The sequence below is a fragment of the Heteronotia binoei genome, chromosome 11 (assembly GCF_032191835.1).
Source record: "Heteronotia binoei isolate CCM8104 ecotype False Entrance Well chromosome 11, APGP_CSIRO_Hbin_v1, whole genome shotgun sequence".
Lineage (NCBI taxonomy): Eukaryota > Metazoa > Chordata > Lepidosauria > Squamata > Gekkonidae > Heteronotia > Heteronotia binoei.
The window spans coordinates 23,846,123-23,871,535 of NC_083233.1; the positions used below are offsets into that span (position 1 = coordinate 23,846,123).

At 47.1% G+C, this 25,413-nt stretch overlaps 1 protein-coding gene across 1 annotated transcript in view; it reads right to left on the reverse strand.

The window, feature by feature from the left end:
• MID2 (midline 2) overlaps positions 1–21,364 on the reverse strand; it is a 265,992-nt gene extending 244,628 nt beyond the window's left edge. The window contains exon 1 of the mRNA XM_060249671.1: positions 21,221–21,364. The gene's annotated coding sequence lies outside the window, so the exon portion shown is untranslated. The remainder of the gene's footprint in view (positions 1–21,220) is intronic.
• Between the last annotated feature and the right edge of the window lie 4,049 nt (positions 21,365–25,413).

Sequence of the window (25,413 nt, forward strand, 5' to 3'; positions counted from 1 at the left end):
GGCACTGCAAATTAAATTCCTCTCCACTCGTTCACCCGTTGTTGTTTTCTTTTGTAGAGGGCAGGCCCCAGCTTGTTCAAAGCAACAGACAGGAGGGCGAGTTTCTGAGCGATGCGTCAGCATGGGGCACTATCAGGCAGGCCCCAAAACACCTCCTGCCAGCCAGTTCCAACTTCCAGCCCGGGGAACAAAGCTCTATCGTCACTCCTGAGGAAGGCGCCCGAGGCTTGGGGAGGAGGGAGGCGCCATTAACGGCAGATGCGAAAATGTGCAAGGGCAAGGAACGCGGCATGCCAGCACTCCAAAGGAACCAATAAATGGCAGGACACCTCCCCGCAGCCGTTTCTTCAACGAGATTTCAGTGTTTACGGATGAAGTTTAGGAACCAGAAGATGTGAGCCAGGGCTACTCCAGGGAACCCCACAGCCTCGAAAGAATCGGAGAGCCTTTAAAGTGGCAGTTTTAAATGCATCGAATGCCTTGAATGTAAACAAAATACTTTTACGCAGAATGCTTTTACACAGACAGGAGACCGTAAATCTCCTGTAACAGCCCAGATTTCTTCTCCCAGAGGACCAGAGCAAAGCAGCTGTCAATCCCACTAGTTCCAAAAATCCCCACAGCAAGCCAAGCATTAAGGCCACTGCTACCTATGGCAACGCTGCTCTAGCACACCCCTTCCTTGTCCCCCCAGTCCAGATTCATGCAAGCCATTCTGTCAGTAACAAACCCTTAATTTGATTTATTTCCTATTTTTATTTCCACGTGTCATGTAGCTCAAGGTGTGCTGAGCCTTTCCTCCATTTTAGACTCACAACAACCCAGCAATGTAGCCCAGGATGAGAGACAGTGACAGGCTCAAGATCACCCTTTCAGCTTCACAGAAGAAAGAAGATCTAAGCCCAAATTCTCTGGTTCTACACTGGCTGCACTGTTTTTCAGATAAACAAGTTCTTTGGGGATGCTAGAGGGTGGGGCTTACGAGTAGTTGGATTTCCAATGACCTGCAATGCAGAAAAATTAGGTCTGCCTTACCTTCTGTAGAGAACCAGAATGTGGCTCTGTGGTAAATCATCTGCTTTGCATGCAGAAGATCACAGGTTGGATCCCCGGCATTTCCAGTTAAAAGCATCGGACAGTAGGTGATGTGAAAGACCTCTCTGCGTGAGACCCTGGGGAGCTACTGCTAAAGTCTGAGCAGACAGTATTGACTTTGATGGACCAAAGGTCTGATTCAATATAAGGCAGCCTCATGCATATGTACAACCCCTCCATCCATGCACCTCCAGAATTACAGAGAGATCATACCTGGTCACCATGCAGGGCTTGCTTACCATAGAAGGGCTCAGGAAACATGGGGTTCCTTAAATTAGAAAACACACACTCAATTATTTTGTTCACAGGAGCACAGCAGGGTCTGTTTCTACCCTTTCCCAGAGTGCTCCTGTCTAGAGTGGGGAACTACTTCCTCTACAAGACGGGTAGGCAAAACACACAGACACTCCACTTCCATTATTAAACTCAAAGTTTAAACTGACAATTTGCCAGGGGTACAGAGAGGTGTCAATCTAGTCCTGGCATCTCTATGGCGAAATTCCTCTCTACTTTGCACTGGAAATAAAGAGTGGAAATGCAGTTCCTTTTTAATAACGGAGTAAGGAATGCAGCTCCGTGGTGCCGAGTGGTAAAGCTGCAGTACTGCAGTCCGAGCTCTCTGCTCACAACCTGAGTTTGATCCCGGCGGAAGTTGGGTTCAGGTAGCCGGCTCAAGGTTGACTCAGCCTTCCATCCTTCTGAGATCAGTAAAATGAGTACCCAGCTTGCTGTAGGAAAAGCGTAGATGACTGGGGAAAGCAATGGCAAACCACCCCGTAAAAAGTCTGCCGGAAAATGTTGAATGAATGAACTTTATTACAGTCATAGACCAATATAAAAACTATAACACATCATATAAAACCCTCCTAAAATACCTAAGATAGTATAAAATACCCTCCTAAAAAAACATAAAATACAATAAAATACATAAACATTTCCCCACCTATACAATCCAAGATAACTAAAATATAATTGAACCAATTTTAAAATTCAAGTCAGTTCCAATTTGTATAAATCCTTTAAATCAGAGTATAAAAAACATTTATAAACTAAAATTCCAAGAGATCATACAAGACATGCAGTTTCTTGTTTCTTAGTATGGAACTTCACAAGATAATGGCAAAATTTGGCTATCTGTCTAGAGATAGTTGGACTTGCATCTACCAAAAGTTTCTCCAAACATGCCTTGTCCGCGTCTGCCATTGGTTTAACTACAAACGGGGAAACAAACCTATCCCTCTGTACCTGGTGGAAAGGGCATCGAAAAAACATATGAGTCATCGACTCCACCTCTCCCATAGCACAAGGACAGCGTCGGTCTTCATACGGGACTTTCCTATATTTCCCTTCTAGCACCTTTGAGGGCATGGCTGCGCATCGAGCCAACGTAAAGGCTCTTCTGTGGGCTGGTACCTCCAAATAAAAAAAGTACTTGGCCGTCCTCATAACATATTTGGTCTCAGTAGCTGCTAAAAAAGAGGGGGCCTGTTCTAGATCCCTTTGTCTCTCTATATCGCAGATTCTTTGTTTGATAATACTTTTTGCTTTGGCATAGCTCTGCGCCAAGAGGTTTTCAAGTGAGAATCCTATACTTTCTAAGTTGCTTCTGACCAATTGCAGCCACCTTGGCCTATAGGGGTCTTGAGTTATTAAAGGGAAGAGGCCTTTTTTGTTTTTATGGATCCTTAGCCATTGACATGTGATGCAACGTCACCGCAGAGTCGGAAACGACTGGTGCTTGCACAGGGGACTACCTTTACCTTTAGGGAAACACTTTGCTGGGACAAGGCTGTGATATCAATCTTCAACACAGCCCTGTTCTAGAGGAAAATGTTCTTTCTACAGTGGGCAAAGACACTCCAGGAAAGCGTAGAGCTGGCCTTGCTATGCTTGCCAACTTTCAAGTGGGGCCTGCATCTCTCTTGGAATTACAACTGATCTCCAGACAACAGAGAGCAATTCCCCAAGAGCAAATGGCTGCTCTGAAGGGTGGACCATATGAGATTATACCCCACTGAGGTCCTTCATTTCCCCAAACACAGAGTCCTCTTCAAAAGCTCTTGGAGTTTCCTACTCCAAAATTAGCAAGCCTAACATGAAGAAGCAAAGCAATTTTTTTTTAAAAAGCAAGACTCCGGATCAGTCATGCCATCATTATTAAGAGGACTATGTGAATGCTTGCTTTGTAAAACTTAACACACATTGGTGGATTACACAGTGTGTGTGTGTGTGTGTGTGTGTATATATATATATATATATATATTTTTTTTTTTAAATGGACTATGCAAAAGTGCTGACAGCCCACACAAGTGCCAGAGCACAGCACCGTCGCTTGACTTCCCCGAACAGAATCCTCTTTGTGGAGAAGAGGTTGGGAATCAACTTCTGTGGAGAAGAGAAGCGTCCTTGCAAATACTTCATTTATGACTGTTAGCTTTTCCAGCTGCCCTGTCTAGTTAGCTTCTTCGGGTTATCAAAATAATCCCCACCAGATTGGAACACAAATGCTATCCCCATTCACAAATAAATCTGGCATTATACCAAAGACCCAGGAAATACTCGGTAACCTCCAAGGTTCCCCTCCCCCTTTTGTGAGATTTTATCTGAAAGACTTCCTTTTCTTCCCACTTTGCGGGCACTGCTGTTTACCCCTGATGACAAATAGCACAAAATTCTCCAGCAGACTTTGTTCTAACCACATGCCTATGGCTACAGCCCACACATGAGGCATGTCTATATAAGGGTTTGGGAGCCATTCAGCATGGCTGGTTGCCACCGGCCCAAGTAAAAACATGACAGCACTTTGCTATCCAAAGCCACGTTAAGCAATTCCGCTGGGATAAAAATAAGTCAAATTCTATCATCTCTGATACAGTACAAGAAAGTATATGCTGCATAGGAAGAGTGAAAAGCGTTTGAACTGTTTGCTTTTAAGCATCAGCAAAAACTTCTTATGCTGCAATCCTATGAATATTTGACCTTTCTCCCAAGCAAGCATGCACAGGATTGCACCGACAACTTGGGAACAGGAAAGATACCATTCCCATTTCCTTTGGGAGCAGAGTATTGTCTTTCTATGTGGACAAGGAAAAGCAAATTCACATTATCGTTTTTAAGCAGCAAGGTGAGAGCAGAGTGGACAGGAGGGGGGATTTCTACCCTGCGCACATCATGCAACTACTTTCCTGCATTCCCAGAGCCAGATTTACTGCAGCACTAGAAAAATGTGGGAAAAAATATGTTGAATGGCAGCCAAGAAACACAGTTGTGGGGCTAAAAGGGGTGATGTGAGCATTTAAAAGCCATCATGCAATCAGCTCCTCACTGATCCAGATGACAACAAGCTGCATTCCACCCAGCCCTAGGAGCCAAATATTTTGTCTGTTTGTGTTGGCATCTAATGAAATTCCAAACACCCCACCAACACAAGCAATCTTTCATCAGCCATTCCTTTTGTTAATTGGGCTCTCTTCCCCAAGTTTCAAGATGCAAATAAAGCACTATCCCGGGTTGGCCAAACTGTGGCTCAGGATCCACATGTGGCTCTTTCACACACATTGTGCGGCTCTCGAAGCCCCCACTACCCCACAGATCAGCTTGGAGAAGGCATTTCTCTCTTAAAATCACTTCTCCAAGCCAAGCCAGCCAGCAGCTTGGGGAATATATTTAAAGTTAAAGCTACTTTCTTCCACCTCTACCTCCCTTTAGTTGCCTTCCTTCCTTGTCTTGCAGCTTTCAAACATCTGATGTTCATGTCTTGTGGCTCTCAAGCATCTGACATTTATTCTATGTGGCTCTTATGTTAAGCAAGTTTGGCCACCCCTGCACTATCCTCTCCAGTTATTCAGCAGAGTACAAACTCACTCTCTCCACCAACAGTGCAAGAGAAAGCCAAACAGTGCATCAAGCGGAAAGTACCTCTTGATTCTGTGGTCATTGGATAATCATTATATATATGACAATTCAGCCTTGGTACATTTACTCCTTATTCCAATGTAGACCCACTTCCAGCCTCTCCTTCAGCCACCTTTGTTGAAACATCTTCCTTCAGATACATCTCACTAGCGCTCTGCAGACAGCTCATTCTTCCTCCCCTTCCGATGCCTAACTAACTAAAAAAAATGGCTTTGCTTTATTAAAAGGAGATTTTCTAGATCATTAGCACCACCACAGCCTAGCTAATACAGCTGTAATACAGAGAATCAATGAGGGGACTCTGCGATTAACTGCTGGTAGAAATGAATTTCAGTCATTACAGCCATTCACAAGACTCCTTGTGAAAACCCAGCCAGGTAGGTTTAACCCTTTGCAGCAACCGAAGGAGACAAGAGGCAGTCTCTGCTACTGAGAAAGACTCACTGCTGACCCTGCCCGTAGGGCCAGCCAGAGAAGAACTTGCACACAGCCGAACTATTCAGTAAGTAGGTGGAGAATCCATCCATCCAGGACACCAAAACTGCAGGAAACACTCACAAGGCAGCCATTACTGCTATTGCTCTGGATGCCTGTTGCACTGACTAGCAATGTTATCAGTTCCAGAGAAAGGAAGTTCTTCTTCCCACCAGCTTCAAGAGGGGGGCAGGCGGGGAATTAAACCAGCCCAGTCTTGTAAAATAGCAGGAAACTTATGGCAAGCAAGAATTACTTGCAGATGACCAGATAAAGGAGGGTGTCGAACTCATGAGGGCCGGACATGACATAAATCAGACTTTGTTGGGCTGGGCCACGTCAGGTTGGGCAGAGCCATGTTGGGCCGGGCCATGTGTGTACCTATTTAAGATTAGGTAGCAGAGATATAAATTTTATAAAGAACACAAACAACACAAATATATTTTTAATAAACTTGAAACATGCTTAAAACAATAGCACTCATTGGTCTTAAGATGGTTTCTTTGTATTTCTCCCATGGGGTTTAGGGAACTGGGCAAAGGAAGCACTGGCTCTTTCCTTCCTTCCCCAGGGGACCAGGAGGAGGAGGAGCCTCAGCCAATAGAAGGAAGAGAGGCTTGGCTCAATAGCTCTGCTGTGCAATTGAGAGAGCCTGGCAAAGCAAGCTATTCCTCCCCCCCACTCCTCCCCAAGAGAGGAGCCTCAGCCAATGGAGAAAATAGAGGTTTTGCTCTGTAGCTCCTGTGCAATTGAGCAAGCCTTGCAAAGTAAACTGTGATACAGAAGGAAGCAAGATATAGGGAGAAGGAAGCAGATGATAGCCAGTTGCTCAGGGGCCTCATAGGAGCCCTCTGGGGGCCTGATTCGGCCCCCAAACTGCATGTTTGACACCCCTGAGATAAAGTGTTACAGAGGAGGCTGGCAACAGTCTGCTAATAGGCAGAGTGATTTGAGAGAGAATTATACTTCCACTGGGATGCTTATAGTCCTGCACTGGAGTTCCCCAGCCTCCAGAAAGAACCAGTTCCCCAGCTGAATGAAACTAGGACAGCCGTAGCTCAGTAGCAGAGTACCTGCTATGCTGGCAAAAAGTTCCAGGTTCAATCCTTGGCATTGCCAAATGAAAACAAGCATCATATGTGATGTGAAAGACCTTGGAGAGCTGTCTGTAAGAATACACAAAACCAGGGATTGTTTTGTAGAAAAATAGGTGGCAGAACTCATTAGCATAACTCATTAGCATATGCCTCCCAGCCAAAAGCATCCTGATGCAGCCAGTCCAGTCAGCCCAAGCAGACCTCACCCACCTGGGGCTCTCCTGGGCCACTCCCTTCCAGTCAAAAGGCCAGCAAGCCACCTGATACCCAAAGTCACATAAAAAGTGGAGAAAGGGTGGCACAGGATTCTCCAGGGGTTAATGAGGGCTGCTGGGGGCGTGGCAAAGCCCCTGGTGGCTGGTTGGCTGCCCGCTCTCCTAATCCAGGGATTGTTACGCAGCTGCACCTACTATTCAATGGACAAGGTAGGTGAAGAGGAAGAGGGGAACCCTCAGAAAGGTTCAGGAGCTGCACTCCTGTGTGCTCCTGCTGAATCTGAGGCTTGCACAAAACCAACACTGACAGATCAGCATTCATATAGATTTGTTGCATAGTCACAATCAGGCAAGAAAAGCAGGACAGCACTGAGTTGGCACCAGGGTTCAGACGAACAAGTATCAGAGAACACAGGAGAGGGAGAGAGAGCCCGCTTATCCACTCAGGACAAATTGGGTTCACTACCCACTGTTGGATAACTGCCTGGCAGGACAAAAAAAATCAGTTTCACACATTCACCATGCCAACTGATAGCTGTAATTAACACATGGGAAGTGTCAGGCACAGATTCACTCATCTGGTGAAAATGCTATTGATAATTCAGTCAGGGGCTCCAAAAACAATGACACATGCATGGCTCTTCTGGAATGACATGCTAGAGGTTTACAAGATTATGCATGTGATAGAGAAGGTAGAGAAAGAAGTACTTTTCTCCCTTTCTCACAATACAAGAACTCATGGACATTCAATGAAATTGCTGACCAGTCAGGTTAGAACTGATAAAAGGAAGTACTTCTTCACCCAAAGGGTGCTTAACACGTGGAATTCACTGCCACAGAAGGTGGCGGCGGCTACAAGCATAGACAGCTTCAATAGGGGATTGGATAAGCATATGGAGCAGAGGTCCATCAGTGGCTATTAGCCACAGTGTATTGTTGAAACTCTCTGTCTGGGGTAGTGATGTTCTGTATTCTTGGTGCTTGGGGGGGGGGGGCACAGTGGGAGGGCTTCTAGCCCCACTGCTGAATCTCCTGATGGCGCTTTGTTTTTTGTCCACTGTGTGTTGCACTGGATGGGCCATTGGTCTGACCCAACATGGCTTCTCTTGTGTTCTTACTTCTGAATATAGGTGAAGGGTCACTTATCAAATGCTGCTGCTTTTTTCTCTCTTTATTTACTATCGTGCAAATCTTGATTTAAAACTGTTCTTAAGTCAGTGTACAGTATCCTGTGTACAACATACTGGCACCAATTTTTGTATTGGAACGAGAAGGTGGAGGGGTAGACCTTAAACCTTCACATATAGGTTGAGAAGAAGAGAGAGACAGTCACAGCCTGTATTTTTTCCTCTTTGCTTGACAGAAAAATCTTTTAAAAAGGAACAAGTGTGTGTTTTGTTTTATGGCACAGCATGCAGAAAAGACACTTATTGGGTTACATAATTTACACATAAGCAACACCTCCACTAGGACACCAGATGGTTATTTTTGCTCCCTTTGAGCTAGGCTGTTGCCTTCAGAGAGGCTGGTTTAACTTCCTCTCAATGCATTCTACAACACTGGAATGACAATTTAAAAACAAAAAACCACACAAATGTACAATCAAACGTCCTACAATGCATTGTAGAACTTTTGAACACATCCTTTTGGTTCAAAATGCCCCCCAAACCACTCCCCAAACCTTTACATGGGAACAGCACTGTCTTCTGGTGAACTCGCACAACAAAGCTCACCTCTGCCCTGGCAGGGAAAACATACAAATAGCTGTGCGTTCTCGTGGGAGGGAAAGCAATTTTAGGGAAAGGAAACCATATGATGTGCATCAGGGAAAATGAGTCAGGGAAGAAAGTTAAAGCATCTCTCTCTCTCTCTCTCTCAACCTGGTGCTATTTGCATACACACACATCCCACTGCAGCTTTTAAAAGAAAACCGAAAAGATGGACAATGTAATCATGGCTCTCGCGTGGCTCATCTGGTCGGGCAATCAAAGTATTAAGTGGAAAAACACATAGCAGGGACCAGCAGGACTCGATAGGAAGAATCCTACAGACCAAGGGTGGCCAAACTGAGGCTCTTCACACATATCGTGTGGCTCTTGAAGCCTCCACTGCCCTGTTGGCCGGCTTGGAGAAAGCATTTCTCTCTTTAAATCATTTCTCCAAGCCAACCCAGCTGGCGGCATTTAAAATTAAAGTTGCTTTCTACCTCTCCCTTCCTCCCCCATCTATTCTTCCTTCTTTCCTTCCTTCCTTCCTTTCTTCCTTCCTCCCTCCAGCTCTCTAACATCTGACATTCATGTACTGCGGCTCTCAAACATCTGACATCTGTTCTATGTGGTTCTTGCGTTAAGCAACTTTGGCCACCAACTTTGGCATCGGAATCCCTGATCTTACCTCAGGCTGGAAGAACAGATGTGCTCTTCGTATTTCTGGACACTTGAGCGACTGGACACCCAGGATTTCCTGATGCCTTAACATTCCAGCACTCTGCATAAGAAAAACAGGCTACTGCCACTGGAGCAGCTTATTCAGTCTCCCCCCCACCAAGGAAATCAACAGGCAGGAGAACAGAGCTGCCATCTCCTCTGGCTGTTTATGGTCTGTAGGATAATGTCCCTTGGGGGGGCTCCAGCTGGCAAGCATCAATTCAGCTGTAAATAATAGATGTGACTTTTGTTTCAAAGCACCTGGAACCCCTTTAACATATAAAGCCCTGGGTCAAATTTCACTTCCGCCACAGATTCACAAGACTGCCTCAGGCAAGCCACTCCCTCTCCGCTCCCCCTCTCCCTATCTGAAATACGGGTTTAATAATACAGACATTAAAATGTTGCAGGGTTGCGCAAGGGTTCTTGAGATATAACAAACAGGAGTCCTGCAACTGCCTCAAAGGCTATTAAGTTTTTGTCCTTGTATAAGTTTTCAAGGAAGAGAAGAGATTCAATTTATACCCCATCCTTCATTACCCAAAGGAGTCTCAGAGCGGCTTACAATCTCCTATCCCTTCTCCCTCCCCACAACAGACACCCTGTGAGGTAGACGGGGCTGAGAGAGTTCTGACAGAAACTGCTCTTGAGAGGAATAGCTCTGCAAGAACTTGCGATTGACTCAAGGTCATTCCAGCAGCTGCATGTGGAGGAGTGGAGAATCAAACCCGGTTCTCCCAGATAAGAGTCCACACACTTCACCACACTGAACTGGAGTAGAAAGGCACTTTGCTAGATGCATGCAGTGGATCCTCATTAGACATATGTTCTATATGAAGTTATAAAGGGAGGAAAGTTGTTTACATGAAGGTTAAAGCCAGGCTGTGAAATGCAGGAAATACAAAGCAAAATGTAATCCCGTACAATGCAAAAGCAATTAAAGAATGTACAAAAGGGTCCGCTACACAGTAGAAGTAGCTGGTGGGAAATGCAACTACTATGGTTGAGGCAGCGGGTGTCCCATTATACCATCATTTGGCCTCCCTTGTGGTGACACTGCGCTATCCTATTGCTAATACCATCGTTTAATGTGGGCCTAAAACGGGTTACTTGATATGCTGTGCCCTGTCCGTCGGTGGTGAGTTTTATTTATTGCTTTTACTGTTCAATTTTAACGTGGTGTTTTAATTTTGATCTGTAGGCTTTTTATTGTTATTTTTATATGTTGTGATCCGCCTTGAGCCCATCTACGGGATAGGGCCGAATATAAGCCCACAAAATAAAATAATAAATGCCTTTTCCGTAGTTTTACTAAGCTAGTTCACGCCTGTCACACATACGTGAATCTGCTGGGTTCTTGGTCTATCAATGTCAGGATTCTCCATTCTGGCTGGCAGATCCAGGACCTCAAGTTAACACTCTCTTTCCTCCTCAGCTGCCTGATCCTCTTAACCGGAGGAATGAATTGAACCTGAGACCTTCTGCATGAAAAGCAGATCTCTGCCCCTGAGTCACAGCCCCTCCCCATGCGTAATGACCGAGGAATCTCAAGTCTTTGCTGCAGTCCTCTGAAGCTGGTGTCAAGCATCCGGATTAATTCTAATTCAGCAGTTTCGTGCTGTAGTCTCTCTTTGAAGCTACTTTGTGGGAGAAGAGGAACCGGTCTCCCCGGAAGGGTACACAGCTGCTGCTCTCCTTTCTGCATATTGCCACTTTTAATGTCAGAGCTCTATACGTGAAATGCTTTCAACACGGAGGAGTAACTCTACGTGAATATTAAGGATCACTGTTATTATTATGATGGGGAAATGAGTATGCTGAACGGTTATAACTGGGAGAGGATAAATACCCCAAGTTCAAAGCACGCTGTACGGTTCTTGCTGGTGGGAGAAGCGGGACACCTCTCTTGAGCAAACAGACTACTTCAAATGCAACAGAAAAGGCGCCAAATGCCTGCTGTCTGCGGAATTACTTTGCTTCTCACTTGGGCAGAGCCACACAGTGAGCAGGACAAACATTTGTTAATTGCTACCCAAACACACACCATGTGCAAGGCTCAGCATATGGCATTCCACCAAATGTTTGCCCCCAGAAACCATATGGCCTGTGGCTATAAGCACAGCTTTCAGTGATTCTCCCCACCACCACCACTGCAGAGTACACATTTATGCGCAGGTCCCAGGTTCGATTCCCAACCTGCTCATTTTAAAGGATCTTGGTTCAAAAGGAAGGGCCCCTCGCTTTAACAAATTAACAGGCACATGCCAGTGAAGAGAAGATAGAACAGGACAGACCCAATAACAATCTCTCGATAAATAATGTTCATATATGTAGATTGTAGAAGGTCAGGGCTGCAGATATCCTGCGGTTTCCACAAAGTCAAGTACAGTCTGGACGCAGCCTTCAGCTTCTTGAGAATCAAAGCTTTCTCCTTTAAAAAAAAAGTTTCCAGCATTTATGGCTCCAAAGATATGCTTGCAATATCAACCCCCATAGAGAAAGCTTAATATGATTTCCACTGGTTGAACGCCACACAAAGTTCCTTGGCCCTACCCCAAGACCACCAAAAGCAAAATTATGTAAAGTAAGAAAACATGCAGATTCGCTGTCTGCATAAAGGACATGGTCACAGAAATCTGGGTTATCTGGGTACAGAACCTCACTCTCGTTTTTCCATTTTATCCCAGATCAAAAATAACAACAGCGAAACATCTGATGCTGTCCCAGCTAACCTGGTTTGCTGCTTTGCAACAGTCACATTTAACGAAACAGAAGTCTGAACGGTCCACCACAGAGGTCTGAACGGTGCAGAGCGCAGCAACCCCATCAACTTATTTCTAGATCTGTACCTACCATCACATCTTATTCACACCACCATTTCCAAGGACGGCAGCCACAAGAAAATCCTATCCCACGAAAAGCTGTTTGCATGCAGAGAAACTGGCTTATGGCGTACCACTGCAAAGCACATTAAAAGGAAAACAAGCAGTGGTGTGTCGAAATCCTCCCCCAGTGCATGGCACAAGGTATGCACAACAGCCTCTCCAGGGGACTAGGCGTGGGCATGCATTTTCCCGTGGCTACCATGCCATGCAATCAGAAGAATCTAGTTCAGAAAAGCTAGGTGAATGAACTCTATTTATTGGCAGCTACACATTATTACAACGCCAGCTAGAGTCTCCCATTCCCCCCCTTCCCCCTGCTGACATCAGTCTATTTTCCCAGTTTTCTGGGGGCTTCAAGTTCCAAACCTACATTTTCATGCTGCCTGCGGAAGACCCAGCCACTTCGTAAACACCACATATGGGAGGCACAGACCTTTTGCCTCTCCTACTGGGTTTTCTGCTCATTAATCAGCACAGCTTAATGGAGCTGTTGGTTCAAACAGAATAAGGCAGAGCCCTCATTAAGCAGGAAAGTACAAGTGCTTTCTGGGAGGAAAAATAACAGCCACTAACATAGGCCTACAAAAACACAAACCTAGGGGTGTGAGGTAGAAAGAGGCAGCCTCTGCCCACACCTGAACTCCCCTCCACTGTTCAGGGAATTGCAGGGACCTCAAAAGCATCCAGTGTAGCCGAAACAGAGTAAAGACAGGGGCTGCTCAACAGCAAAGCACTGCCAGAGCAAGGCATCCACTCCTGGTCCTGGCATTTGTTGTTGTTCAGTCGCACAGTCAAGTCCGACTCTTTGCAACCCCATGGACAAAGTCACGCCAAGCCCTCCTGTCTTAAACCATCTTCCGAAGTCTGCTCAAATTCATGTTAGCCAAACCCATAGTAGACAACATCATAGAGGGAGACATTCCCTTTACACCAGAATCCTTTCTTTTAAATTACTGGCCTAATATAAAACTTTCTCAGTTGAAGAAAAAATTAGCAACTCTTTTGTTGATGGCAGCAAAGCTCTTGATTGCCCAATATTGGAAACGAGATGTGTCCCCTAACAAACAGCAATGGTTGACCAAAGTGTGGGAAGTAGCAGCTCTAGATAAATTAGCTATACAAATAAGAGTATTAGACATACAACAGAAGAACAATAACTTTATTGAGAAATGGTTTCCTTTCTTTAACTATATAAATTTAGAAGAAGATTTTGAAAAATATATTCCAAAAAAGTATATTAATTTTTCATATTATTGAAGATTCTTTTATATTACAAATTATAAGTTATTTATTGAATGATAATGTACTATAAACATGGGTGAAATGTGTAACAGTGGAAAACAATCAAAGGGTTTAGAGGCGCTCTACTTAACATGAATGATATTTATGCCATGACTATAATGTACGTATATCATTGTAAGTATTTGTTGTTGAGTGTGTATTTGATTGTTGGTTTTGGTTGAAAAATTAATAAAAAATTTAAAGTATAAAAAAAAAAAATTCATGTTAGCCACATCAGTTACGCTGTCCAGCCATCTCATCTTTTGCCGTCCCCTTCTTTTGCCTTCTGTCTTTCCCAGCATCAGGATCTTTTCCAGTGAGTGCTCCCTTCTCATTTGGTGGCCAAAGTATTTGAGTTTCAGCTTCAGCATCTGAGCTTCCAGGGAACAGTCAGGGTTGATTTCCCTTAGGACTGACTGATTTGATCTTCTTGCAGTCCAAGGAACTCTCAAGAGTTTTCTCCAGCACCACAGCTTTGAAAGCATCTGTTCTTCTGCCCTCGGCCTTCCTTATGGTCCAGCTCTCACAGCCTTACTACTGGGAACACCATCACTTTGACTATACAGACTTTTGTTGGCAAGGTGATGTCTACTTTTTATTATACTGCCTATTTTTGCCTAGGTCCTGGCATACCCTTGAACAAATCCAAGTGGACTTTTGTTGACAAATGACCCTTTCCTCATCAAATGCAGTAACAACGCCAGGGTCAAATGAATCACTGTTGCAAGAAGTGAGAAAGGCTATCCACTCAAACTCCCTGCCTAGGTGTCCTACCACCTGCCTTGCCAAAGATCAAAGTCCAGAAAGGGGCAACTAGAATGATTAAAGGTTTGGAACACTTTCCCTATGAAGAAAGGTTAAAACGCTTGGGGCTCTTCAGCTTGGAGAAATGTCGACTGCGGGGTGACACGATAGAGGTTTACAGGATTATGCGTGGGATGGAGGAAGTAGAGAAAGAAGTCCTTTTTCCCCTTTCTCACAATACAAGAACTCGTGGGCATTCAATGAAATTGCTGAGCAGTCGGGTTAGAAAGGATAAAAGGAGGTACTTCTTCACCCAAAGGGTGATTAACATGTGGAATTCACTGCCACAGGAGGCGGTGGCGGCTACAACCATAGCCAGCTTCAAAAGGGGGTTAGATAAAAATATGGAGCAGAGGTCCATCAGTGGCTATTAGCCACAGTGTGTATATATGTATAAGTTGTGTGTGTGTGTGTGTGTATATATATAAATAAATAAATTTTTTGGCCACTGTGTGACACAGAGTGTTGGACTTGATGGGCCATTGGCCTGATCCAACATGGCTTCTCTTATGTTCTTATCAATCAAAACAGCCCAAAGGAATGGTCACTACATGGCCGTTCACTTGCCTCATCATAAGGCCATTCTAATACCAGCCCTGCCCGAGGCAGGTGTCCGTAAGATCCACCTCCACCTGTCTCCATCCCGAGCTTGGACAGAACAGGTAGCACAGCTTTCCAAGCATCTATGAGGCTCAGCACAACAGGGACGCCCCCTCCCCACCCTGCAGATCGGACCCTGCAGCTGTGCAGGACCTCAGCAGCACTTCAGAGAGCCTCCAAAACTCAGCAGGTTCAGAGGCAGCACCTGCCTCTAAGTAGAGGATAATCAGGGCCCGCAACAGGAGAGGGCCATTGTGTTCAGGCTCTGCTAATGCACTTTCCAAAACCAGCAAGGTGCTGGAGTAGATGGATGGCTAATGTAACCTAGCAGGGCTCTTATGTTCTCAGGACAGATCCCACCTCCAGTCCTCAGCGGGGAAGCGAATCAGTGGCCAGAACAAACACTGGTCAGTCAAAATGCATGGCTCCCTACGATGAGGCAGCCTGGCTTTATTCCATGTGGTGGCTTCTTGACCAAGCGTGGATTTAATCCCAGAGCCCCGAGCCTGGAGATCCATCTGCTCAGTTACGGTGACTCTTGCCAGTGAGAATGCAATTTCATTTTGCTAATTGCTGCAGCTCCTAATGCTCGTAACAGAAGAAGGAAAACGCGCAGAAACCAAATAGCCTTTCCGAAGCAGAGAGAACGACCTCGGAGACCCCCAAAAGGATAACTAATAGCATTTGGAGAAGGAGCGCAAGATAGAATTGGAATCCTTTTCTAAAGACTACCCTGAACCCAGTTAGCATCTTTGCTCCTGCTGCTGTCCTAAGAATATCATTTCAGATTTCTGTGTCTCTAACAAGGCCTCAGGGGACAAGCACCTGCCAGGCTCTGAGAGGGAACTGCGGCTTGAATGAACTGGCCTACGCTTCTAGCATAGATCCCGACATCTGAAAGGATTCATCTTTAGCTGTGCCTTCAAAGTCATCAGCTGCAGAGTTATATCTGTGGAATTAGCAAAAGTCAATGGTGCCAAGAAAGCCACTGCTCCTGGACCTCCAACAGAGGGACCCCCTAGGGTGCCCACCTTCCACCATGGCATCCTCAGTCAGAATTGAGACCTTCAATTCGTCAGCACGTCTCCCTTCCCCACAAATCAAAAACATCTGCAATCCAGGGAGAAAAAACCCAGGACCTACAAAGCACGGCAGAAAAGCAACCCAGAGCAAACTTGTCAATCAATCAGTCAATTTATTTATTCGGCCAACAGCCAGTACAAGTCAGAATTAAAAGCTAAACAGTAAAATCAATTGGAGTGAGCTTGTCAATACTGGGCTCTTCTCCCTGTAATCATTCCAGTCTTCCCCTGTAAGAACCAGTCAAAAGTCCCAACAAGGGGCAGAAATATTTCTTACAATCCCACCAGAATGAGTAAATCATCAGCCCTTGGTGCGCACCAAGCTGGGCCGTTTGCTCTGGATGCAATAGTTCTGGGTTTTTAAGCAGCCCAGGGTCACCCACATGAGCTCAGAAAGAAGGCATCTCCAGGCATGCCAAGTGGGTATACTAGATTGCCAGCTCACCAGATGGCACCTGGTGGCCTTGAAAAGCAGCATTATGCCAAATCAGACCATTAGAACATTGAGGTCAGTACTGTCTACTCAGACTGGCAGCTGCTCTCCAGGCTTTCAAGTGGAGATCTTGGCCATCACTAGCTTACCTAATCCTCGCAACTGAAGATGTCAAGCATTTAACCTGGGACCCTCCGCATCCCAAGTAATTCCACCACTGTGCCAAAGCCCCTTCCTCTTATAGAAGGTTTTCATAACACCTTTTTCTTTTCTATTCTGCATTATAAAAGAGCAATTTCAGGCACGCGGAACAGGTATCAACACCTACAGTGCCACTTCTCCAGTGAGTGATCAACCATATTGAAAAAGATGATGATACTGGATTTATATCGCACCCTATACTCTGAATCTCAGAGCGGTCACAATCTCCTTTACCCTCCCCCCCCCCACAACAGACACCCTGTGAGGTAGGCGGGGCTAAGAAAGCTCTTACAGCAGCTGCCGTTTCAAGGACAACTCCTATGAAAGCTATGGCTGACTCAAGGCCATTCCAGCAGCTGCAAGTGGAGGAGTGGGGAATCAAACCCGGTTCTCTCAGATAAGAGTCCGTACACCTAACCACCACACCAAACTGGCTCTCCTAAGAGGATCCAATAGCCATAAGCCTATATATCTCTTGTCCAAAAAGCTCCTCTGTTCGCTGCTCCTGTTTTTCTCCAAAAGCACCGTGATCTCTACTACTCTCATTTCTGCAAAGAGGTGGTCGGGTTTTGTTTCTGGAGAGCCTGAGCTGTTCATAAATGCACAGGAATGTTTTGCACCACTTCTGTCAAACCCCCCCCCCCCTATTATTCTGAACCATAACAAAATAAATAAATCTAATCTAAAACTCTGCTCTCCTCAAGGCCCCTAATAAAATAGCTCAGTGCAAGACATTTATTGTCCTCCAAATCTGTGCAAGATCGCAAGCCATTTTTACATGGAAGCGACTTTAAATCTTCTCATCCATCCAGGCTCAAAGTTAACAGAAATGCTTTTAGATCTTTGTGGCTGAGGGATAAAACTGAAGGAGGATTTCCTTTGTGGCTAGGCTAGCAGGAAAGCTGCGAGTCCCCCTCTCCCCCCCCCAAAAAAAAAATCTAACCTGCAGCACAAGTAAGGTGAACATATGAAGCTGCCTTATACTGAATCAGACCTTTGGTCCATCAAAGTCAGTATTGTCTTCTCAGACTGGCAGCGGCTCTCCAGGGTCTCAAGCTGAGGTTTTTCACACCTATTTGCCTGGACCCTTTTTTGGAGATGCCAGGGATTGAACCTGGGACCTTCTGCTTCCCAAGCAGATGCTCTACCACTGAGCCACCGTCCCTCCCCAAGGTGCCCCACAGAGCAAGATTTATCATCCCCCATATAATATAGTGGATTCAATGCAAGGAAGAGACACTGTAGCCGTGATCATAGCTCTTTTATTAAGCACAAAGTAAAAGATGAACTCTTAAGACTGAAGAACTGGGCCAATGGGGTCAACTATATACAGTTCAAGGTTCCTGCGCAAGGATGCCATTGGATCATTCAAACCAGCAGGGGGTCCGTGATTGGAGCAGGGCAGCAGGGATTTGGATCCTACTGCCAAGTGTTCCTGAGTCCCCAAGCTGAGTCCTCAAGGCTCCAGGTAGGAACGCCATTAATTATATACAACCTTAGACCCCATATACAACACCCCAACAATGCTATGAACAAGCAAATGTAGAAGAACAAGAAGAGGAGACTGGATTTATATCCTCACCATTCACTACTCGCAGGAGTCTCAGAGCAATTTACAATCCCCTTTCCCTTCCCTTCCCCACAACAGACACCCTGTGAGGTAGGTGGGGCTGAGAGAGCTCTGACAGAAACTGCTCTTGAGAGGAACAGCACTGATAGAACTAGTGACTGACTCAAGGTCACATCAGCAGGTGCATGTGAAGAAGTGGGGAATCAAATCTAGTTCTCCCAGATAAGAGTCCACACACTTAACCACTACACCAGGGGTGGCCAAGGGTAGCTCTCCAGAAGTTTTTTGCCTACAACTCCCATCATCCTCAGCCAGCATGGCCAATGGCTGGGGCTGATGGGAGTTGTAGGCAAAAAACATCTGGAGTGCTACAGTTGGCCACCCCTGCACTACACCAAACTACGTAGGTTTCAATGTAGGGGCACCTTAGGCCCTGGGCAAGCCACAACACATCTCAGACACAGTGAGTTGGGACCCTCCTTCACATGTAAGGATTCAGAACTGCACAATGGCAGCAGCTAGCCACACAAAAGGCAGGAATGACTGTTTGGAAGTCATCAGATCACCAGCCCCACCCTTACCTGCTGAGGCCAGAACATGGAAAAACTCCACAAAGCAAATCTTTCGCAGAGTCTAGCAATTCCAGCCACATATCTGAACCACTGCAAGAATGTCTATTGTCAAAAGGCAGAGATCAGGACTTTTTTGTAGAAAAAGCCCAGCAGGAACTCATTTGCATATTAGGCCACACCCCTGACATCACCATTGTTTCACACAGGGCTTTTTTGTGCAAAACACCCAACAAGAACTATAATTTGTGTATTAGGTCACACACCCTGATGCCAAGCCAGCCAGAACTGTGTTCCTGTGCATTCCTGCTCAAACACAAGCCTTGGCAGAGATGAAAACAAGACACCCGGAGGAGAAGCCTCCTATCTCCGGAGTGGTACACCAGAAGCATTAGGGGATTCTGAGATCTCAGGTAACCTGATCACTCCAAAAATTCCCCACCTTATCTTAAGCTGCTCTAAAGACTGTAATAAATCGCTACCTACCACAACCACCTTATCAAGGTTTGGGAGGATTTTACAGCCAAAGAACACACAACGGATGACAAAGTCAGGAAGTCAGAGATGCCATCAGTACAAGCAAAAAACCCCAAACACCCCGGATCAAGTCTACTATCAGGCAGCAGCTGGGGGGGGGGGGGGGGTGGACAGACTGATCCATCCAGAGCAGGGGTAGCCAAACTTGCTTAAGGCAAGAGCCACATAGAATAAATGTCAGATGCTTAAGAGATGCAAGGAAAGAAACAGATGGGGGAGGGGAGTTCAAACGCATTGCCCAAGCCACTGGCTGACTTGGCTTGGTGAAGTGATTTAGAGCAGGGATGGCCAATGGTAGCCCTCCAGATATTTTCTGCCTTCAACTCCCATCAGCCCCAGCCATTGGCCATGCTAGCTGGGGCTGATGGGAGTTGTAGGCAAAAAAAACATCTGGAGAGCTACCCTTGGCCACCCGATTTAGAGTGATAAATGCCTTTTGCAAGCCAGCCAACAGGGTAGTGGGCAGTGTTCCCTCTAAAGTGAGTTAGTGTGAGCTAGCTCACAGATTTTTAGCCTCCAGCTCACAGATTTTTGTCTTAGCTCAGGAAGGATGACCCCAGAGCAAAATAATGTATGCAGCAGCTCACAACTTTAATGCCAGTAGCTCACAAAGTAGAATTTTTGGTCACAAGACTTTGCAGCTTAGAGGAATCATTGGTGGGGGTGGGGGCGTGGGGCTCTGAAGAGTCACACAATGTGTGTGAAAGCGCCACATATGGCTCCCCAGCCGCAGTTTGGCCGCTTCCGATCCAGAGCCATCCCTGCAACCTCAGACATGCACGGCAATTTCTTTTAGACTCCTTTCCAGGAACTTATCACTGCCTTAACTTCAACTGGGCGACGGAAGGCTCTGATTTGCAGAAGCGGTACAACACTGTTAAGCAGCCAGGCTGGCTTTGGCTACCGGTCCAACCGACCCGCCGCCACACCGACTCCGAGCTCCGCAGCTGATGCAACCGGGAGACTTGCAAACAGGTTTACCTCCGGAATCTCCCCAGCGGCAGGAGCAAGGACGCGGCCGCCCCCTCCCTCCCCCCCCCCCCCCACGACGCGTGCCGCCAACCCGGCAGGGAGGGAAGGGAAGGGAAGGGCAGGCCAGGCTGCCGAAGGAGGCCAGGAAACCGCCGCGCTTCGCCAATTTGAGCCTTTGGAGGCCGGCGGGAACACCCGGGAGAGGCAAAACTTGTTCCAACTGGCGCTACCTGGCTCCACACCTGCCCTGCTGCTGCCAGCTCACCTAATCCGCTGGCGAGGCGGAACGCAGCACTCCCAAAGCAGATGATTTGCAGCCGGGATTGGCAGGCGTCAAGGAAGGAGGGGAGCGGGGACCGGCGATGGGGGAGGACAGGGGTGTCCAGGTCGGAAGGGGGGGACGTCAGTTGGGCGTATTTGCAATAATAATAATAATAAAACAGCCCCGGGATGCCAAGCGGGGCTTGGCAGTGCCCACGGAGGCAGGCAGGCGACCTCCCACCTGAGCTCTTCGCCAGCAAACTCAGCCCTGCACAAACAGCCAGGCGGAGTGCCAGGCCCTGGGGGAGAGGGGGGCGGGGGGAGAGAGGGATACAAGCAGGGCCACTCGGGCCCCACATTCTTCTGCATCGGGACAGCTGCGTCCACACACATACACACTCACGCAGGAACGTCTCGTCCTTTCAGACGGCGCAACCGGACGCCGTCCTCCACGCAACCCCTTCCCCATTTGTGCAGCCCCCTTCCGCCTCCCCCGCCCCGCTTTGACCCGCCCCACCAAGAGAAGCGCTCCACACCCGAGGGAGCTGTGCCGGGGCATGCCTTGCGGGCGGCCTCCCCCTCTACGGATGCACCCCCCCTCCCCGGTTGGCGGCGTCTCTCTCTCTCCCTCTGCCCTGCTGGAACAGGACGCCCGTGGCGCTGGGGTGGAGGGAGAGCGCGCCCAGGCCGCCGCCCTCCCTTCCCAGTTCCCAGCCGTCCAGGATTCCCGCCCGACAGCCCCCGGCGGCGGCGGCGCCCTCCTTCTCCAGCTCCCCTCCCTCCCCCCCCCAGCCGCTACCTACCAGCCGGTGCGAGGAGCCTCCGCGCCGCCTCCGCCACCACCGCCGCCGCCCGGCTGTCATCTTGCTGGAGGCGCGGAGAGGAGGAGCCGGCGCCGGGCGCGGAGAACGCGGAGCTGCCGGTCGGGGGAGCGAGTGCGGGGAAGGGAGGCGGGGAGGGAAGGGAGGCGAGGCCGGGCCGGCCGAGGGGAGGAGAAAGGGAGGGAAGGAAGGAAGCTGGAGCCACAGCCGCGTCCGCCCGCCTTCTCTTCCTCCTCCTCCTCCTCCGCGCAGTTCCCTCCTCCCGGCGAGGGCGCAACGCAGAGCGCCCCGTTCCAAGCGCGCACCGACGGACGGACAATGGCAAGCGGCCAGGGAGCCGGCCCAGGGGCCGCCCTCCACGTGCTAGGGCGGCGGACAAGAGCGCCCGCTAGAGGGCCTCGGGGAGGAGGCGGAAGCGGGCCCAGACTGGAGCCCTTCGCCCCGGCCTGGCGGCAAAAGTCCAGCAACCCAAAGAGCGGGGGCGGCTTGAAAGGGCCCGAATGAAACGCGAATAAACGGCGGCGCCTTTAGCTCCTTGCCCCAGATCGCAGCCCCTTCTCTTCCCTCTCCTCCGCCCATCACAAATTGGCTTCTTACCGCTAATGCAGATTTGGGTAGAAATGACTTCGTGTGACCTGCGTGACCTCTATTCACGGATGCGATCTGCACAAGGACGCCTCCCGTTTTCCTGCGATTCATTTGCACGTTTCGGATCGGCCTGTGGAGCATGCCGCCGGCTGTTCGCATCCGCACACTGGCTAAAACTTTAGGAAACCGATCGTAATGCAGTGGTTCGCTTTTGCATTTCCCCCCTCTTTTTTGCAATAAAGCACTTTTGCTGCTATTACGACAGCCTGGCTCACGCGCCTAGGAGGAGGGTTGTGGTAGAGACCTGGGGTGGCAGAATGGACTATACCACTTTCAGACCTCACCTAGTGAACTCCACCTTTGCAAAAACAACTCTAGCAAAGTAGAAATCTAGGTTCTGCTCTGCCTCCCTTTTGCTTGCTGTGTTAATATTCTAGCGGCAGGCCATTTTCAACATAGGGGCAGCATTCCAAATAGTGATCTAAAGTGGAGCAATCCATTCAACCACTTCATTGCAACTTCACTTATGATGCCCGTTTGAACAGGGCTTAAGGTCTTAATTTTGTTCCTTACAGCCCCTGAGGTCAAAACGACACCTTCCTTGCGGAGAGGGCAGGGAAATTAGGAGGCAGTTGTAAAGGAGGCCTCTCTTGTGTGACCCCTGACCTGTTCCCCAGAATAGTCCTGTATTTAATTAATTATGGGAATTTCGATAAGCAAGAGAGGCTAATTTAGGATCAGCACCTTTGTATACCAAGGTCCTTCCCCAAGAGAAAGCTTTGAAATAAACCAGGTGGATATTCAGCTAACAGACTTTCATGGACACTAATAGAGGGCAAAGCACACATACAATATTTATTTATTATTTTAGATTTATTCTTTTAGATATTTTAGTTTAGAGCCAGTTTGGTGTAGTGGTTAAGTATGCAGACTCTTACCTGGGAGAACCGGGTTTGATTCCCCACTCCTCCACTTGCACCTGCCGGAATGGCCTTGGGTCAGCCATAGCTCTCGTAGAAGTTGTCCTTGAAAGGGCAGCTGGTGTGAGAGCCCTCTCAGCCCCACCCACCTCACAGGGTGTCTGTTGTGGGGGGAGAAGATTTGGAGATTGTAAGCCGCTCTGAGTCTCTGATTCAGAGAGAAGGGCGGAGTATAAATTTGCAATCTTCTTCATCTTCTAGAATTCTGTCCCGTCCTTCCCAAAAATGGGCTCAGGGCGGGACAGAAATGCGCACAGTAAATCAAACATACAAAGTCTAACCAAGAAACAGGTTGTAGCAGGGAGTCATTTTGAGGGTAGGAGACATTTACTTAAGTTGCAAGAGGGTGCCTGTTGTGATTGGCTGATGTCAGGAACAAACACACACCTGTATACCAAAAAAAAATATATACCTAAGGTACGCTGATGTGGTTGCATCAAAGGGAATAACAGATCCAGGTGGGCAGCCAGGTTGGTCTGAAGCAAGAGAACAAAGTTAAAATCCAGCTGCACTTTTAAGACCATCAAAGTTTTATTTCAGATGTAAACTTTCTGCGCTTGCACATGAAAGCTCACACCTTGAATAAAACTTTGTTGCTCTTAGCGGTGCCACTGGAATCTAATTTTGTTCAAAGGAACAATGTTGATGTGCTTAAAGGAAGGTTCCCAGAGACCTGGGCGAACAAACAGTTAATCACTATCCCAGAGGGAGATCAAAGTATTGAGCGCAACCCCCCCCCCCCAATAGCCCCTTCCTGAAACTAGTATATGGCAGTTGACTGTTGATGTAGGATGTTTGCACCTTGGGATGCATGATGGCACCTCTTAGATGACCAGAGTAAATATGTGACCAGTGATGAAAGGATTTTTTCCAAAATAAATCCAGGTGGGCAGTCATGCTAAGGCTCTGTTTCCCTGAGAAACCCAATGATGTAAAACATGCATCTTATCTTTAGAGTAGAGAAGACTGTTTTGTAGCCAGCGCTATCTGGGCTACGCTTCCAGCTAGCTTCTTTCTGGGGCTGTGTTTGTGTGATACCAATTCCTTCTAAGCTGAGTTAGTGTGATTTAGCTCCCAGTTTATTAGCTCATAACTAGGATTCATTCTGTGAGAGAGGGGAGTCATTCTGTGAGAGATTTGATATCTATCTGGAGTGATTTTTATATGAAGGGTTTAAGGCATTATTTCCTTTTGGAAAATCAACTGCCACTCTGGGGGATGGCATAGACTGGTAATGGCTATCTTTCAGGGTGCCAACCTCCAGGTGGAAGCTGGTGATCTGGTGTTACAGCTGATCTCCAGGTGAAAGAGATCAGTTCCCCTGGAGCAAACAGCTGTTTTGGAAGGAGGACTCTATGACACTATACCCCATTGAAGTCCCTTCCCTCCCCAAATCTCACCCACTTCAGGCTCCACCTCCTCAAATCTCCAGGTATTACCCAACCTGGAGCTGACAACCTGTCAGTTCCTGTTACCAGCACATCTGAGATCTGCCTTTCTGTTTTCTATGCATGCATTGATTCCTGGCAGTAAAAGAGAGGGTGCAGAATACTGTGAGGGCCCTGCATTAATTTAGTCTCAGGATGAGAGCCAAATTACAAGGAATGCTAGGGATTCAGGAACGGATTGTCAACATGTTCCTGAGCTGCTGTGGCATTGCAGAAGGGACCAGACCACATTCAGTTGTCGCAGTCAGATCTAACTGTTCGGAATCAGGCTACGGCCTAGTCCTGCATGTTCCTGCCCAACGGTTGCGACCTTTAGAGATCAAGCTCTGTTCTCCTTCAATATACCTTTCATGCTATAACCCATAACTTAAATGTACAATAAAGAATATAACATTTAAGTTACGGGTTATAGCACTAATTGCAGCAGTTCTTCACCACAACTTCTTTATGTTGGAACATGTCTTCAAAGCAGTCTGAGCTGGAGCAGTTAGCGCATTAAATGCATGATGGTGCCTTAGACCGAGTCGTAGAAGGACAAAAAACACTCCAAAAACTTCAGCAACAAAATTATTAAAGTTGAAAATCTAAACATACAGCAACAGTTCCGTAAAGTAGAATGTAACATTACAGTCCACCACAAACAAAATCTTCTGAAACAAAAGCTGATGTGGATGACTTCCACAGTGTGCAGGGAAGTCTAACAACTTGTCTTCCCCATTCAATTCAGTATATAAAGATATCCATAATCAATAAAAACAGATTCCATAGCAAAACATCTATGATAATTTATTCCCTCTCCTGTGTAAATCTCTTTCTCTCTGTAGTAGTTCCACATCAACCATTTCGGATTGCTCCTTTTTCAAGAGATGATAATACGCTTCAAAAAATGGAATCAGAAATATGGTCAGTAACCAACTGAATATAAGCAGTTTTCAGACACAGCACAAACACCTATGCACAATGGCAAATAATACAATAGGTACTGCGGCTCTGCTACTGAGCCATGCTCCTTCCTAAGGAGGTTTACCTCTTCCCCATTGCACCGTTTTCCAGATTAAATAGCCACCCACATCACAGCATCAGGGCCACTTTACATCTTGGCTGTGGGAGGGATAGGCATGATACTAATGTTCCCTCTAAGCTGAGTTGGTGTGATTCA